Source organism: Acipenser ruthenus, chromosome 16, assembly GCF_902713425.1.
Source record: "Acipenser ruthenus chromosome 16, fAciRut3.2 maternal haplotype, whole genome shotgun sequence".
In the NCBI taxonomy this organism is placed as follows: domain Eukaryota; kingdom Metazoa; phylum Chordata; class Actinopteri; order Acipenseriformes; family Acipenseridae; genus Acipenser; species Acipenser ruthenus.
This window is the reverse complement of record NC_081204.1, coordinates 17,792,049-17,805,479: the sequence shown is the minus strand read 5'-3', so window position 1 is coordinate 17,805,479 and position 13,431 is coordinate 17,792,049. Positions and strand designations below refer to the sequence as shown.

General features: G+C 41.3%; 2 pseudogenes; one reads left to right on the top strand and one right to left on the bottom strand.

Annotated features, from left to right (window-relative positions):
* Window positions 1–1,550: 1,550 nt before the first annotated feature.
* On the top strand, window positions 1,551–8,550 carry LOC117962806 (ectonucleoside triphosphate diphosphohydrolase 8-like; annotated as a pseudogene).
* A 1,860-nt stretch (window positions 8,551–10,410) lies between these two features.
* On the bottom strand, window positions 10,411–12,371 carry LOC117414306 (galactoside alpha-(1,2)-fucosyltransferase 2-like; annotated as a pseudogene).
* Between the last annotated feature and the right edge of the window lie 1,060 nt (window positions 12,372–13,431).

Here is a 13,431-nt window from a genome sequence, read left to right as displayed (position 1 = left end):
ACACGGGTCTGGTCACTCAGATCTTGCTCTGCGATGTTGAGGGTCACTATCTCAATGCTGTGGGCCTGTGTCGGCCCTGTGTTGCAGTTTCTATTCATTTCATTTGGAAGTTTTGTTTTAGCAGCGCAGTCTCCGTCCCTTAGTGCAGGGGTTCTCAAACTTTGTTTGTTGACGGACCCTTTTTTAAATGCAACATTAATCATGGATCCCTGTGACAGGCTGGCCCGCAGTGGTGACGTCACGGACCAGGAAGTAACTGAAACCAAAACAATGGATGGGCGGGTGAAGCTGAATGCTATGGCACTCAGCTGAATTTATTAATAAACAAAACAAAACAAAAGATTTAAACAAACAAAACAGAAACCAAAGGGCACGAGGGCCAAACGAATAGACAAAGACTGTTTAGCAGTCGTTTTTTTAAATGTTATTTTTCCTCGCTCTCGCTCTAACTCTCTCCCCGTACTCTCCTCTGTACACTCCACCCTGCAACATGGGCAGCTGAAGGTTCTTATACTCTGGCCGAGGGGTTAACTAGCTGTTAATTATCTTATTACCCCTCGGCCACAGTCTGCACGCGTTTGGTAAGGATGCATGACTGTCAGCTAGTTAAATAATCAGTAGCTGATCAGTCATGCATCCTTACGGGGTTTTTAAATATAAGTAATAAAAGACGCAGCGCTTTTATCCGCGCCGCAAACAAAAATACAAATAATAATACATAGGGGTGGGACACTCCGCCACAATCCCCAACGGAGAAAAGTATATCAATGTACTTCTAAACACATACTGTGAATAATGCTGTAAGTAAAAGAGTACTTACAGATGTCAGTAAGGTGGGCCTGCTTATTTTTTTGTCAAACTTTCTGTTCTTCATTGCTTGGCATTGTCCCTGACGTCTGCAGAACTAACAGTAGTGTGAGGACGTTTTAATTATATTTTATTGATTCAAATTAATATTATTTACTTTGATTAAGTTTGCTCATGCATTAAAAATTCCACTTACACCTGCCAAGTAGCCTACACATAGGTGAAAGTGTCATTTTGACTGAAACCAACAGGGGTTTGGGAGCCGCCTAGGCTCCCCCCAAAAACTATGGGGTTCCACATGATCTCAGATGCATTCTGAGCATTCACTGGACCACCTTCAGAATCAAATTTGAACTTAACTTTGACTCCTGCACCCACAAGCCACAACTCCTTATGTGATGTAAATCATGTGATTTTTGAAAATGTTAACATGCTGCCCTGAAACCATGCATTTTAAATATATAGTGCGTCAAAAAGTTAAGATGTAATATATCTGTAAGGCTGTTTTTTTTCTAATTAAGGGTTTGTGTGCTTATGCCCGTGTGTTATCTGGAAAAGTAAAAAAGGTAAGGTGACCATATTTTGTAAACAAAATCCGGGGGCACTCAGTTTTGGGAGCACAGCAAAGTAGCCAAGACTGACATGTATGTTGCAGAGTGTATCATGAGCAGGTTCTATTTTAACAGTTGCACGTATTCGTTACAAACAGAAAACAAATATGCAGACAATCTACTGAAACAGACACACACTGCGCAATAATTAAGCAGAATTTTTTTTAATTATCCCAAACTAAACAAAACAGGCAATATGCAAAAGTCTACTTCTTCTGTTGCTTTCAAGCCAAAACTAAGTAGACAGGGTTACACATGGACATACTGGGAACTTGATATAGCTAACCAGGACTAAAATCTAATTTTACTGACATACTACTGTACAGTATGCTGTTATGGGTTTTCATGTTATGTCAATTTAGATTATAGAAAAAAAAATCATTTTTTTTTTCTAAAGACAAATCATTGTATTTTGACACACTTACATACGCACCAAGCACACAAGAGCACGTATTAAAGCCCATAACCCAGGCGTTTATAAAAAAAAAATGAGACGAGCCAAAAATAGGATATTAAACCTAAATATTGTACTAATTACAATAAAGGTTATAATGTACTGTGACAAACAGCGAATGAATCTGAATCAACAATCTCCCTCTCTACCTGTGACAGCACTGTACAGCAAAAACTGCGTGCCCCGTACTGAATGTTTCGGCAGTTTATTCCGGGGGCAGTCGGAAGCCGGCCATTCAGGAATGGGATTGCGTCACGGTACCAGTTTCATTCAACAAAGTTTCATTCATGAATTGGAGGAGACGTGATTGAACTAGCTATCGGAGGGGGCGATGCTGAGGGTACTTTAGGGGGACGTGACGCCATAACCGGTTCCTTTGTTGTGGTTGATGGGAGGAAACGAGAACTGTTTGGAGCGAGAGGTAAGTGTTTTGTGTTTGTTTTGCAACCGTGTGTCTTTTGTCATTGCCAGAATAATTAAACACGGATCTGGGAGCTGCAGCCCGGGGCCAGCGATTCACCCGGACTTCACCGCACCTGCACTTAACCAAGTATCACTGTTTCTAGCACCGCACCTGCACTAAGAGCACGCACTGTCTGGAGAGGTGTTTGTAGGTTTTGTGATTATTATTTCGGGACTGCAACCCCTTGTTTTGACGCTGGCAATACCCATTGCTGGGTAGAGCCAGCTTTATTATTTAATATTTGGTCAAGAAATAAAAAGGAACTTGAACCGTGAACTTTGTGTTTGTCCTTGTCTGGAGCACCTGCATCACCCTTTCACTACACACTGCAGCCCACACGTTCACATGTACTTACTCCCTCTCCATTCTCGTATAATCCTCATGCAGCTGTTTTTTTTCTTGTCATGCGATGCAGTTATCTAAACAAGCACTTTTTTAAGGTGTTTAGTTTTTTTTCAGTCAAAAAATGTCCAATTCAGAACGCACAAACGATTGGACACAAGAACAACCTCTTAGGGGGGCGTTTGTAAACTCAGTCTGAGATTGTCAGAGTGCACTCTGGCCGTTCGTAAACTCTCGGAGTGCTCTTTGGTGTCGTTCGGAAAACTCCGAGGAGAATCCTGTCGGAGCGCTCCGAGCACACTAGCAGCTCCAGCTTTGGAGCTGGATTGTCAGAGCGTTCAATTTCAAATGCGTGAAGGGCTTGCTGTGATGGATGCGGGTATGAAGATGCCATGGATACGATTTTACAACACGCACCAACATGCACTGTAGTGCACATACAGGTTAAGAAACACATGTAAAATGCATACAGTGCGATAAATCAATACATTATTTTATAATAGTGATCAATTACTCCACTTTGATACATTATAACTGCAGATTGCAGGTCTTGTTAAATAAATTGATATAAAATAGACGCCGACTTCTCTGGGGCTGCTGGTATGAAACATCGTAAATCAATGCTATTGTTCTAGCCAGTGACCAATGGCCATACTAGTTTTATTTTTTTTTAAAGACAATCCCCAATTAATCCATCTATTTGTAACGTTATAGAACACAGTATTGAATAAAACAATGTATTAGCTAACGAATTAGGGTTTCTAACATGAAAAATAATAAATCAAAGTAGAAGCAATATATATAAATATATATAAAATATTTTAAAACTAGTCCTGCACAAGGCCCTTTCACGCAATGATTTGAACTATCGCATTTCATGTTTTACCACATCAAAAAACTGAAAAAAGGCATAGCAATTTTATGTATTTTAAAAATTTTAAAATAACCCTAAAGTTGCACAATATCACAGTAAGAATTATTCTATTAAGATCTATAATTTGCTCAAAACAACGTGGTGCAGCAGTTTGCTTGGTTTAGACTACAATATGCATGAGCAGCAGGCAATTTCAGGAAGGACTTGGGTGATATAAAGTAGCTGACAGGTCAGACAAATGCATTAATCTAATTAATAGTGATATGTACAGTAAGTGTCAAATAGGGGTGTCTCTAAGTTGAATCGTGTAAAAATATGAAGTCATTTTTTCGTAAGACTGCTCAGACTGAGGCCAGCAGCAAGCTTCTACGTTCTGTAGATAGGAAAAAACTGCTCCCCGGGACTCCTTATTTCCCATATCTTTTTGCGTGAGCGAGGATGGAAGAAGCTGCTGAGTTTACCATCTCACTCTTATAGTATCTCTGCTCTCTCTCACCCTGCGCTCTCCATCTCTGTTTGCATTGTCCCCCTAACAAGACAGTTCCAACCTGGCAGTTCTGGTAACTATCGACTAAATTCCATTTATTAAATTCTTTGTTTTTTATTTATATAGCTGTCCGATGGGCTCAGGAAAAAAAAAAAAAAACTGCCGCTATCACACTCAGTTTCTATGGCCAGTAAAAATAAAGTGTTGACTGAACTCTTAGCCTTTGCAAAAAGTACAGGCAATTCCCCAAGCCTGGCTTGACAGGGGGGTTACACAGCTAAGAGAAGTCACTCCCCCTCACTGACTTTGGGCAATACATTTCTCAACCCTGACTGACCTGTATCTGACTTCTGAAATGTTTCCCTGCAGGATTCAGAGCCCTGCGCAGAGGGAGCAGGTGCTGGTGGAGGTGGGGAAGATGATTGGCTCGTACCCTTTCAAATTCCAGGGCGCCCGCATCCTGTCTGGGGTGGAGGAAGGGGCATACGGCTGGATCACCATCAACTACCTGCTCAGCTCCTTCATCAAGGTAAGGCAGTGATCTGACTGCCTGGGTGGCACTGGGAGGGAGGCAGTGAGGTTCAGTGATTAAAGCTAAGGTTCGGGAGGGAGGCAGTAGCAGGAAGGCAGAGGTGCCTGTCCCCCAGCCCTGCAGTTTGTTTTCTCTGTGTTGCAGTACTCCTACGAAGGGAAGAGGCTGCACCCCAAGAATGGAAAGATCCTGGGTGCCCTGGACATGGGAGGTGCCTCCACACAGATCACCTTCACCCCTGAAGGACGGATTGCAGACAAACAGACCGAGGCCAGCTTCCGTCTCTATGGATACATAAGAACATAAGAAAGTTTACAAACGAGAGGAGGCCATTCGGCCCATCTTGCTCGTTTGGTTGTTAGTAGCTTATTGATCCCAGAATCTCATCAAGCAGCTTCTTGAAGGATCCCAGGGTGTCAGCTTCAACAACATTACTGGGGAGTTGGTTCCAGACCCTCACAATTCTCTGTGTAAAAAAAGTGCCTCCTATTTTCTGTTCTGAATGCACCTTTATCTAATCTCCATTTGTGACCCCTGGTCCTTGTTTATTTTTTCAAGTCAAAAAAGTACCTTGGGCCGACATTGTCTATAACTTTTTTAGGATTTTGAATGCTTGAATCAAATCACCACGTAGTCTTCTTTGTTCAAGACTGAACAGATTCAATTCTTTTAGCCTGTCTGCATACGACATGCCTTTTAAACCCGGGATAATTCTGGTTGCTCTTCTTTGCACTCTTTCCAGAGCAGCAATATCCTTTTTGTAACGAGGTGACCAGAACGGAACACAATATTCTAGGTGAGGTCTTACTAATGCATTGTTTTAACATTACTTTCCTTGATTCAACACTTCTCACAATATATCCGAGCATCTTGTTGGCCTTTTTTTATAGCTTCCCCACATTGTTTAGATGAAGACATTTCTGAGTCAACATAAACTCCTAGGTATTTCATAGATTCCTTCAATTTCAGTACCTCCCATATAATATTCATAATGCACATTTTTATTGCCTGCGTGCAATACTTTATACTTTTCTCTATTAAATGTCATTTGCCATGTGTCTGCCCAGTTCTGAATGCTGTCTAGATCATTTTGAATGACCTTTGCTGCTGCAACAGTGTTTGCCACTCCTCCTATTTGTGTCGTCTGCAAATTTAACAAGTTTGCTTACTATACCAGAATCTAAATCATTAATGTAGATTAGGAAAAGCAGAGGACCAAATACTGATCCCTGTGGTACACCACTGGTTACCTCGCTCCATTTTGAGGTTTCTCCTCTAATCAGTACTTTCTGTTTTCTACATGTTAACCAGTCCCTAATCCATGTGCATGCATGTCCTTGAAGCCCTACTGCGTTCAGTTTGAGAATTAATCTTTTACCCGGGACTTTGTCAAAATCTAAATAAACCATGTCACAATGCTTTGCAATTATCCATCGTCGATGTTGCATCCTCAAAAAAATCAAGCAGGTTAGTTAGACACAACCTCCCTTTCCTAAAACCATGCTTACTGTCTCCCAGGATATTGTAACCATATAGGTAATTTTCCATTTTGGATCTTATTATAGTTTCCATAAGTTTACATATAATAGAAGTCAGGCTTATTGGTCTGTAGTTACCTGGTTCAATTTTGTCTCCTTTTTTGTGGATCGGTATTACGTTTGCAATTTTCCAGTCTGTCGGTACAACCCCCGTGTCAAGAGACTGTTGCATGATCTTGGTTAGCGGTTTGTTATTAACTTCTTTCATTTCTTTGAGTACTATTGGGAGGATACGAACACACGGCGTACACACACAGCTTCCTGTCCTACGGGAAAATGCAGTTCAGGAACTCTGTCCTTGCCAAGCTTGTGAAGGTAACTCAGGTCAATCCAGCTAGTCCTGCTCTTCTTGGGAGAATCAGTTCCTCAAGGAGCTCCTCTTACAGTGTTTGTTGGACTTCTCTAAAGGAAGCTGCTTCCCAGCACAGTGTGAATGTAATCATAGAATTACGTTGGGCAGCGGAGTATTTTAATTCAGGGACATTAAAGTTTTTTCTTTCACCAGGAAAACAACATAGCCAAGCCAATGGTCCACCCCTACTTCCCCACTGGCTTAATACCACGCTGGGAGAGATCTTTCATTCCCCCTGCCCCACTAAGCCAGAGCCCTACCTCCCTGACAGTAGAGTGACGTTCACGGGCAATGGAAGCCCCGCGCAGTGCGAGTCGCTCATCAAAAACCCTCTTCAACTGTTCCGCCTGCGCCGGGAAGCCAGAGTGCTCATTCGATGGGGTCTGTCAACCTTCAGTGCGTGGCAACTTCTTTGTAATTCTCTGGCATCCCTGGGCTGCTGTTTTTACAGCTTTCATACCAGTTAGTCTCCTGACAATGACTTTGTTTGATGTGCAATTTAGATAGCAAAATAACAAGGTGGGGGCACGTCCCCAAGAGGTGACTCGGATATGAATTGTTGTTATTGTTGTTTCTCTTCAGGCCTTCTCTGCGTTTTTCTACACGTTTGACTTTCTTAAGCTGGCTCCACGGTCCTCTCTGGATGTTACGAAGAAAACCACTGAAGAATTCTGCAAGAGAGACTGGAGCAGCGTGCGTATCGGGGGTGGGGCAGGGCGGGGCAGGGACTCACTGCAGAATCACACTTCAGAAATAATCCAAACCTCAGCATCAAGGCTATTGCATGGCTGAAGGATAGAGTTCTTATATACAGTTGGATATCTGTTCCATAAAACCTTTAGCTGGTAAAACATTTGCAAGCTGTTCTTCTGGTTATCGTCCAGCTGAGTTGTTTGATCCATAACCACCCTGTGCTGAAAGTGCTGCATCTGTGTTTTTGCTGCAGCTGAAGACAGACTTTCCCACAGAGAGGGAGAATAATCTGAGAGAGTACTGCGCCACCAGCTATTACATCACCACTCTACTGGCTGATGCCTACAAGTTTGACAACCAATCATGGAACAAGATCGTCTTTGAGAAGAAGGTGAGGGTGAGGGTGAGGGAGTTTCAGTCCGTGCAGCGATCAAACCTCGCGCCAACAAACTAATAAACTGCAAGCGAAACAGCAGCAGCTTTTCTTCTTCAGACTTGAACCAGCTGAAGATCGTTCTAATGTTATCTTACACTCTTTTGTTGCGTCTCCTTCCGCAGGGCTGCAGAATAACTGGTGCTACGTGTTCCCCTCGTTCACTCGAGCCCTCCTCTCTTTCAGGCCGATGACACCGATATCGGCTGGATGCTGGGCTACACGCTGAACTTGACCAACCTAATCCCCACTGAGACCCCTGCGAGCTGAAAGGTCATGGCTACAGCGTGCGGGCCGCCTCGGTCTTCTTCATCGTACTGGTCATTGCGCTGAGCCTGCTGGCCCTGGTAGTGCAGTGCTACACTCAGTGCCGCCGCAGCTTCAACTCACACCAGTCAGCAACTGAGTCACCAAAAAGGGGACAGTGAAGAAGAGGAGGAGGGGGACGAGGTCTGGTTAATATAGAGGCCAAGTATGGATTTGTCCCCATCCTGGTTTTTGATGCTGAAATGACAGCAATGGTACGGGTACTTCAGCAAAAAAATGATTTTACTGTATTTTAGTGGAGCTCTGTGCATGGCACAACATTTTATAAACTATCCTGTATCATTCGAAACTTAAGGATCTGAAATCTAAATACTCCATTTCTGTCTTCAATTGTACAGTGTATGATTACATTTTTTATATAAATATATATTGTAGTATATTTGGATTTCTTGGTTTTGGTATGTTTCTGTTGTATAGTGTTATATTTATACCGGTTCAGAAGTCTCTATTGGTATTTCTGTTTATTGCATATATATAATACTGTAGAAGTGTTCTCTTAGGGGAAATAGATGCACAACTATATTACTCTAAAAATGAATAATATTGATTTCTAGTCTTTAACTGTAGTTTCGGTGTTTTCTCTTCAGATGTAAATGAGGAAAGGTTGACACTTTTGCAATAAAAGGCTTTCCTGTGATGCATGTGATGTGACATGTTTCTAACATGAAACCATCCCCCTGCAGAATAGCCCCTTTAGTTTGCATGGGGTTTTCTCTTAAGCAATAGCATGTCTGTCTGAGTGCTCATTTAACAATGCTCTGCTGTCACCTGCTGATCCTTGAAAGAAGCCTAGAACTCGTGGTGAAAACGAGGATGCTTTTCATATCCTGCCATGTTCACACTGTGCCTTTCCAATGATTCACCCTCTTTGATATCCTGCTTTACCATTCTTATCAGTGTGTTACCATGCTAACCAATTCCTTTCTCTGCCATGCACTGCACTACACATTGCACACTTTAACTCCAGGGTGTTATTATAATAATAATAATAATCTTTATTAATAAAGACAAATGATCACAAAGCACTTAACAAAAGTATGGAAACAGATCAAATAGCATCTAATATACCCAAAATGTTAAAAGCTCTGGTATTTCATCTTTCAAGTTTATTCACAATTTTCTTTTTTTTAAAGTCAGTTTTGTGTCATTCTTCCTCACATTTGGAAACTCTGTAATATAAATCTGTCTTTATAACAACAAACAAACTATCCAAAACACAGCAGAATGACAGAAAATAAAATTATAAAAACAATAGAGAAGTTAAACAGTAGTTCCTCTACATGGATTCCCACCATACCTTCCTGAAATATAATGCAGTACTTAAACAAAAACAAACCAAAAATAAAAAACCCAAACAACCTGTTAAAAGTAATAACATATAAGAACATACATAAGAAGGTTTACAAACCGAACCAGGTAACTACAGACCAATAAGCCAGACTTCTATCATATGTAAACTTATGGAATCTATAATAAGATCCAAAATGGAAAATTTGACCTTGGCTGCTGCAACAGTATTTGCCACTCCTCCTATTTTTGTGTCGTCTGCAAATTTAACAAGTTTGCTTACTATACCAGAATCTAAATCATTAATGTAGATTAGGAATAGCAGAGGACCTAGTACTGATCCCTGTGGTACACCACTGGTTACCTCGCTCCATTTTGAGGTTTCTCCTCTAATCAGTACTTTCTGTTTTCTACATGTTAACCAGTCCCTAATCCATGTGCATGCATTTCCTTGAATCCCTACTGCGTTCAGTTTGAGAATTAATCTTTTATGCAGTACTTTGTCAAAAGCTTTCTGGAAATCTAAATAAACCATGTCTTATGCTTTGCAATTATCCATTGTCGATGTTGCATCCACAAAATAATCAAGCAGGTTAGTTAGACACGATCTCCCTTTCCTAAAACCACGTTGACTGTCTCCCAGGATATTGTTACCATATAAGTAATTTTCCATTTTGGATCTTATTATAGTTTCCATAAGTTCACATATAATAGAGGTCAGGCTTATTGGTATGTAGTTACCTGGTTCGGTTTTGTCTTCCCTTTTTGTGGATCAGTATTACGTTTGCTACTTTCCAGTCTGTCGGTACAACTCCTGTGTCAAGAGATTGTTGCATGATCTTTTTTAGCGGTTTGTAAATAACTTCTTTCATTTCTTTGAGTACTATTGGGAGGATCTCATCCGGCCCAAGGGATTTGTTTATTTTAATTGCTGCTTAAAAGAAACATTTTAAGCAGCTGTGTTATTATATGTTCTATAATATATGTTATATTATATGTTATATAATATAACAAAAATAACTGGACTGCGGATAAACTCTGGTCAGGAGGGAGCTATACTTTGTGGTGGCAAAATAAGTTGAGGAGTTAAGGAAGTTAATAAATCCACCCCATATCTCTTCAAAGAGCCAGTTCCTTTTGCAAATCCTACAGTATTTTTTTTCACAAAGGACAGATGACAAAATATTCCCAAACCACATAGATATATTTGGGGAGTTATCATTTTTCCAACAAAGGGCAATATATTTATCAGCTGTTATTAGTGCCATCTTAATAAATCAAACATCCCCAATGCCCATATTTGTCACTAAAGACATATCGCCAAGACATATCAGGTGGTACAATGATGTTTGTTATCTGAGAAACTGTTTGAAATATTGTTCTGGATTGTAATATATCCTGCGGATCAGACTGAATTGCAATAATCAATGATGCCTTTCTTTCTTAACAATCTCTCACGACTGATGCAGCTGTCTTCCATTTCATTAATTCTGCTTTCAGCCTCTTCTACTATTTGAAGGCTGGTGTTCACATCTTTACAGAGTTTTCTGAATTCAGCCAAAACTGTCCCCATTTCACTCGCCTCCTTGTTTGGCATGGAATACCATTCTCTCTTGTTTTGTTCTCCAAGCTTTTTTGGTTTTAACTTTTTTATTTTTAAATTTGGAATTGGCAATTATTTTTACCTATTTTCTCCCAATTTGGAATATCCAATTGTTTTTAAGACCTTGTCTCAGTGCTGCAGCTCCCGTATTGACTTGGGAGAGATGAAGGCAAGCATGCGTGTCCTCTGAAGCGCGTGCTGTCAGCGAGTCCTCCTAATTTTTTGCCAAGTTGTTCATTGTTACAAGTGAAGTAGAGCAATTCATCGATCTATGGTTTGATTGAATTCAGAAGGGGTGAAAGGTCAGCTGGGATCCCATGCCATTCAGGAAGGAAGGCAGCTTCATACTTGAATAATTTCAGGAATGGTGATTCAGGGAGTGTGAAGTTGGAGAGATAAACCGTCTCCCCACCAACAAGGTACTCAGCCCAGTAGCCAAATGTCCCAATAGTCATGATGGTGTGATTGCAGTGAGCAAGAATAGCAAAGCCCTTTGCTGGGTTTGATTCATTTCCATCACCAGAGAAACACACATCTCCTTTAGAAGCATCAATGTTCTCTTTGCACCACTCCATGCCATTGCTGGTTACCACAAACACAGGTTCTTGATACTTGTTCCTGAAATAAGACATGGCTTTACAATGTAGGCCTTATCTGCTACCACTCCCTTCCATGCATCTCTCATAACATGCACATAGTCCCCCCTTCACACATGGACTCCAATGAAGGTGACATTTTCCCGACTCCCTTTAATACCTTCCAGGTACCGGTTGGCCTCGTCTTTGAGGAAATCATGGAAGGTGAATTCCCTAAGGATGTCTTCTTTAATATGATGGTAGAAGGTCCTGTTAGCTTCACATAATCCCCAGGAATGTTGTAATACTCATTGGACATCCAGTCATGGAGCCAGTAATGTTTCCATTGTATGTTTGTGTTAATTTTACTATGAAGCACAGGTAAAGTGATCTTGAAGATTGGTGCTAAGTACTCATGCATCTCTGGAAGTATGTATGCTTGGTGATTGTTTTGCTTAGCCAAGGCATACAGAGTTGCATACTCACCCATTTGATTGCCAAGACGGCCAAGTGAGTTTACAGTCCATATCCCTCGATCCTTTCTAATAGTGGTCATTGTTGATTTGGAACTTGATTTTAATTGATCCATCTTCAGGATTTGCTGTTTATTAAATATTTCAATGACTCCATATAAGAAGGACATTATGAAGATACATAGTAGAAACAGTAAGAAAATACATGGTTTCCAAGTCATTGGCTTTTCAAGTTTCATTTGTTTTCTTTGGTATCCTAAAAAGAGTAAAAGAAAATGTATGTAAGTGTTTTTGATAAAGAAAACCACCACCCACTTTCCTGTAAATATGCATGTGTGTGTGTTTAGCAGGGATGGGGTTAATCTCCAGCTCTATCCCTGATTGAATGCCCAGCTGCATCCTATTAAAGGGAGGTTTGTTTGGTGTGTAGTAGAGGGATACAGGAGTAGCAGGCTGTGGTGATGGTATGTTGTTTGCATTTGATTGTTTGAACCTTTTTGTTTTGTATTTTGTTTTGAAAGCTTAATTTTGTTAGTGAATACATATGTGTACGATGTTTCTTTGACAACAGTAGAGAAGCTGGAAGCTTTAATCAGTTCATACATCAGGAGATGGTTGGGAGTTCCACGCTGCCTCAGCAGAGTGGGACTTTATGGTAAAGGAATACTGCAACTAACAACTACTGCAACTAAAGGAATACTGCAACTAAATGACATTAGTAGAGTCACGTGACAAATGCATAAGGGAGGCAGCACCTGTATTGAAAACTGGAAGAAAGTGGGCTGCAAAGAAAACTGTGGAGGATGCAAAGGCTGCCCTTCGAATTGGTGATATCATGGGGCAAGTTCAGCATGGAAGAGGGGGTCTTGGTCTCAGTTCAGCTCCTCCTACATGGCACAAGGCAGCCCCAGCTCAACGGAGGAAGCTGGTAGTCAACGAGATGTTAAAGCAGGAGGAGAGGATGAGGTGTATAAAGGCTATTTCCCAGGCCAAGCAGGGAGAATGGATGAGATGGGAGAGTGTGGAACAACGCAAGATTGGCTGGCAAGACCTATGGTCAATGGAACAGAGCAGGATCAGTTTCCTCATCAGGTCAACATATGATGTTCGCCCATCACCACAGAACCTAAACCTCTGGGTAGGAGAGGATCCCTCATGTCCTTTGTGTTCATCACCTGCAACATTAAGGCACATTTTGACAGGATGTAAGGTGGCTCTTAGCCAAGGACGGTTTATTTGGCGCCAGGACCAGGTGCTGCAATGTTTGGCCTTAGCATTGGAAGACACGCGTAACATGACCAATAAGTTGCCACCTGTTCCATCAAAACATTACACACAAAAGACAACATTCCTCCACCCAGGAGAGCAACCACCAAGAAAAAGTATTAAAACCAATCCTCGCCCAGGACAACTGGAAGCTGCTAGAGATTGGAAAATGCTGGCAGATGCTGGTCAATGGCTTATTTTTCTACCTGAGATTGCCACCACTAACCTTCGACCAGATATTGTCTTGTGGTCTGGATCAGCATGCCTTGTTCACCTGGTAGAGTAAACAGTGCCACGGGAGGATGCTGTAGATG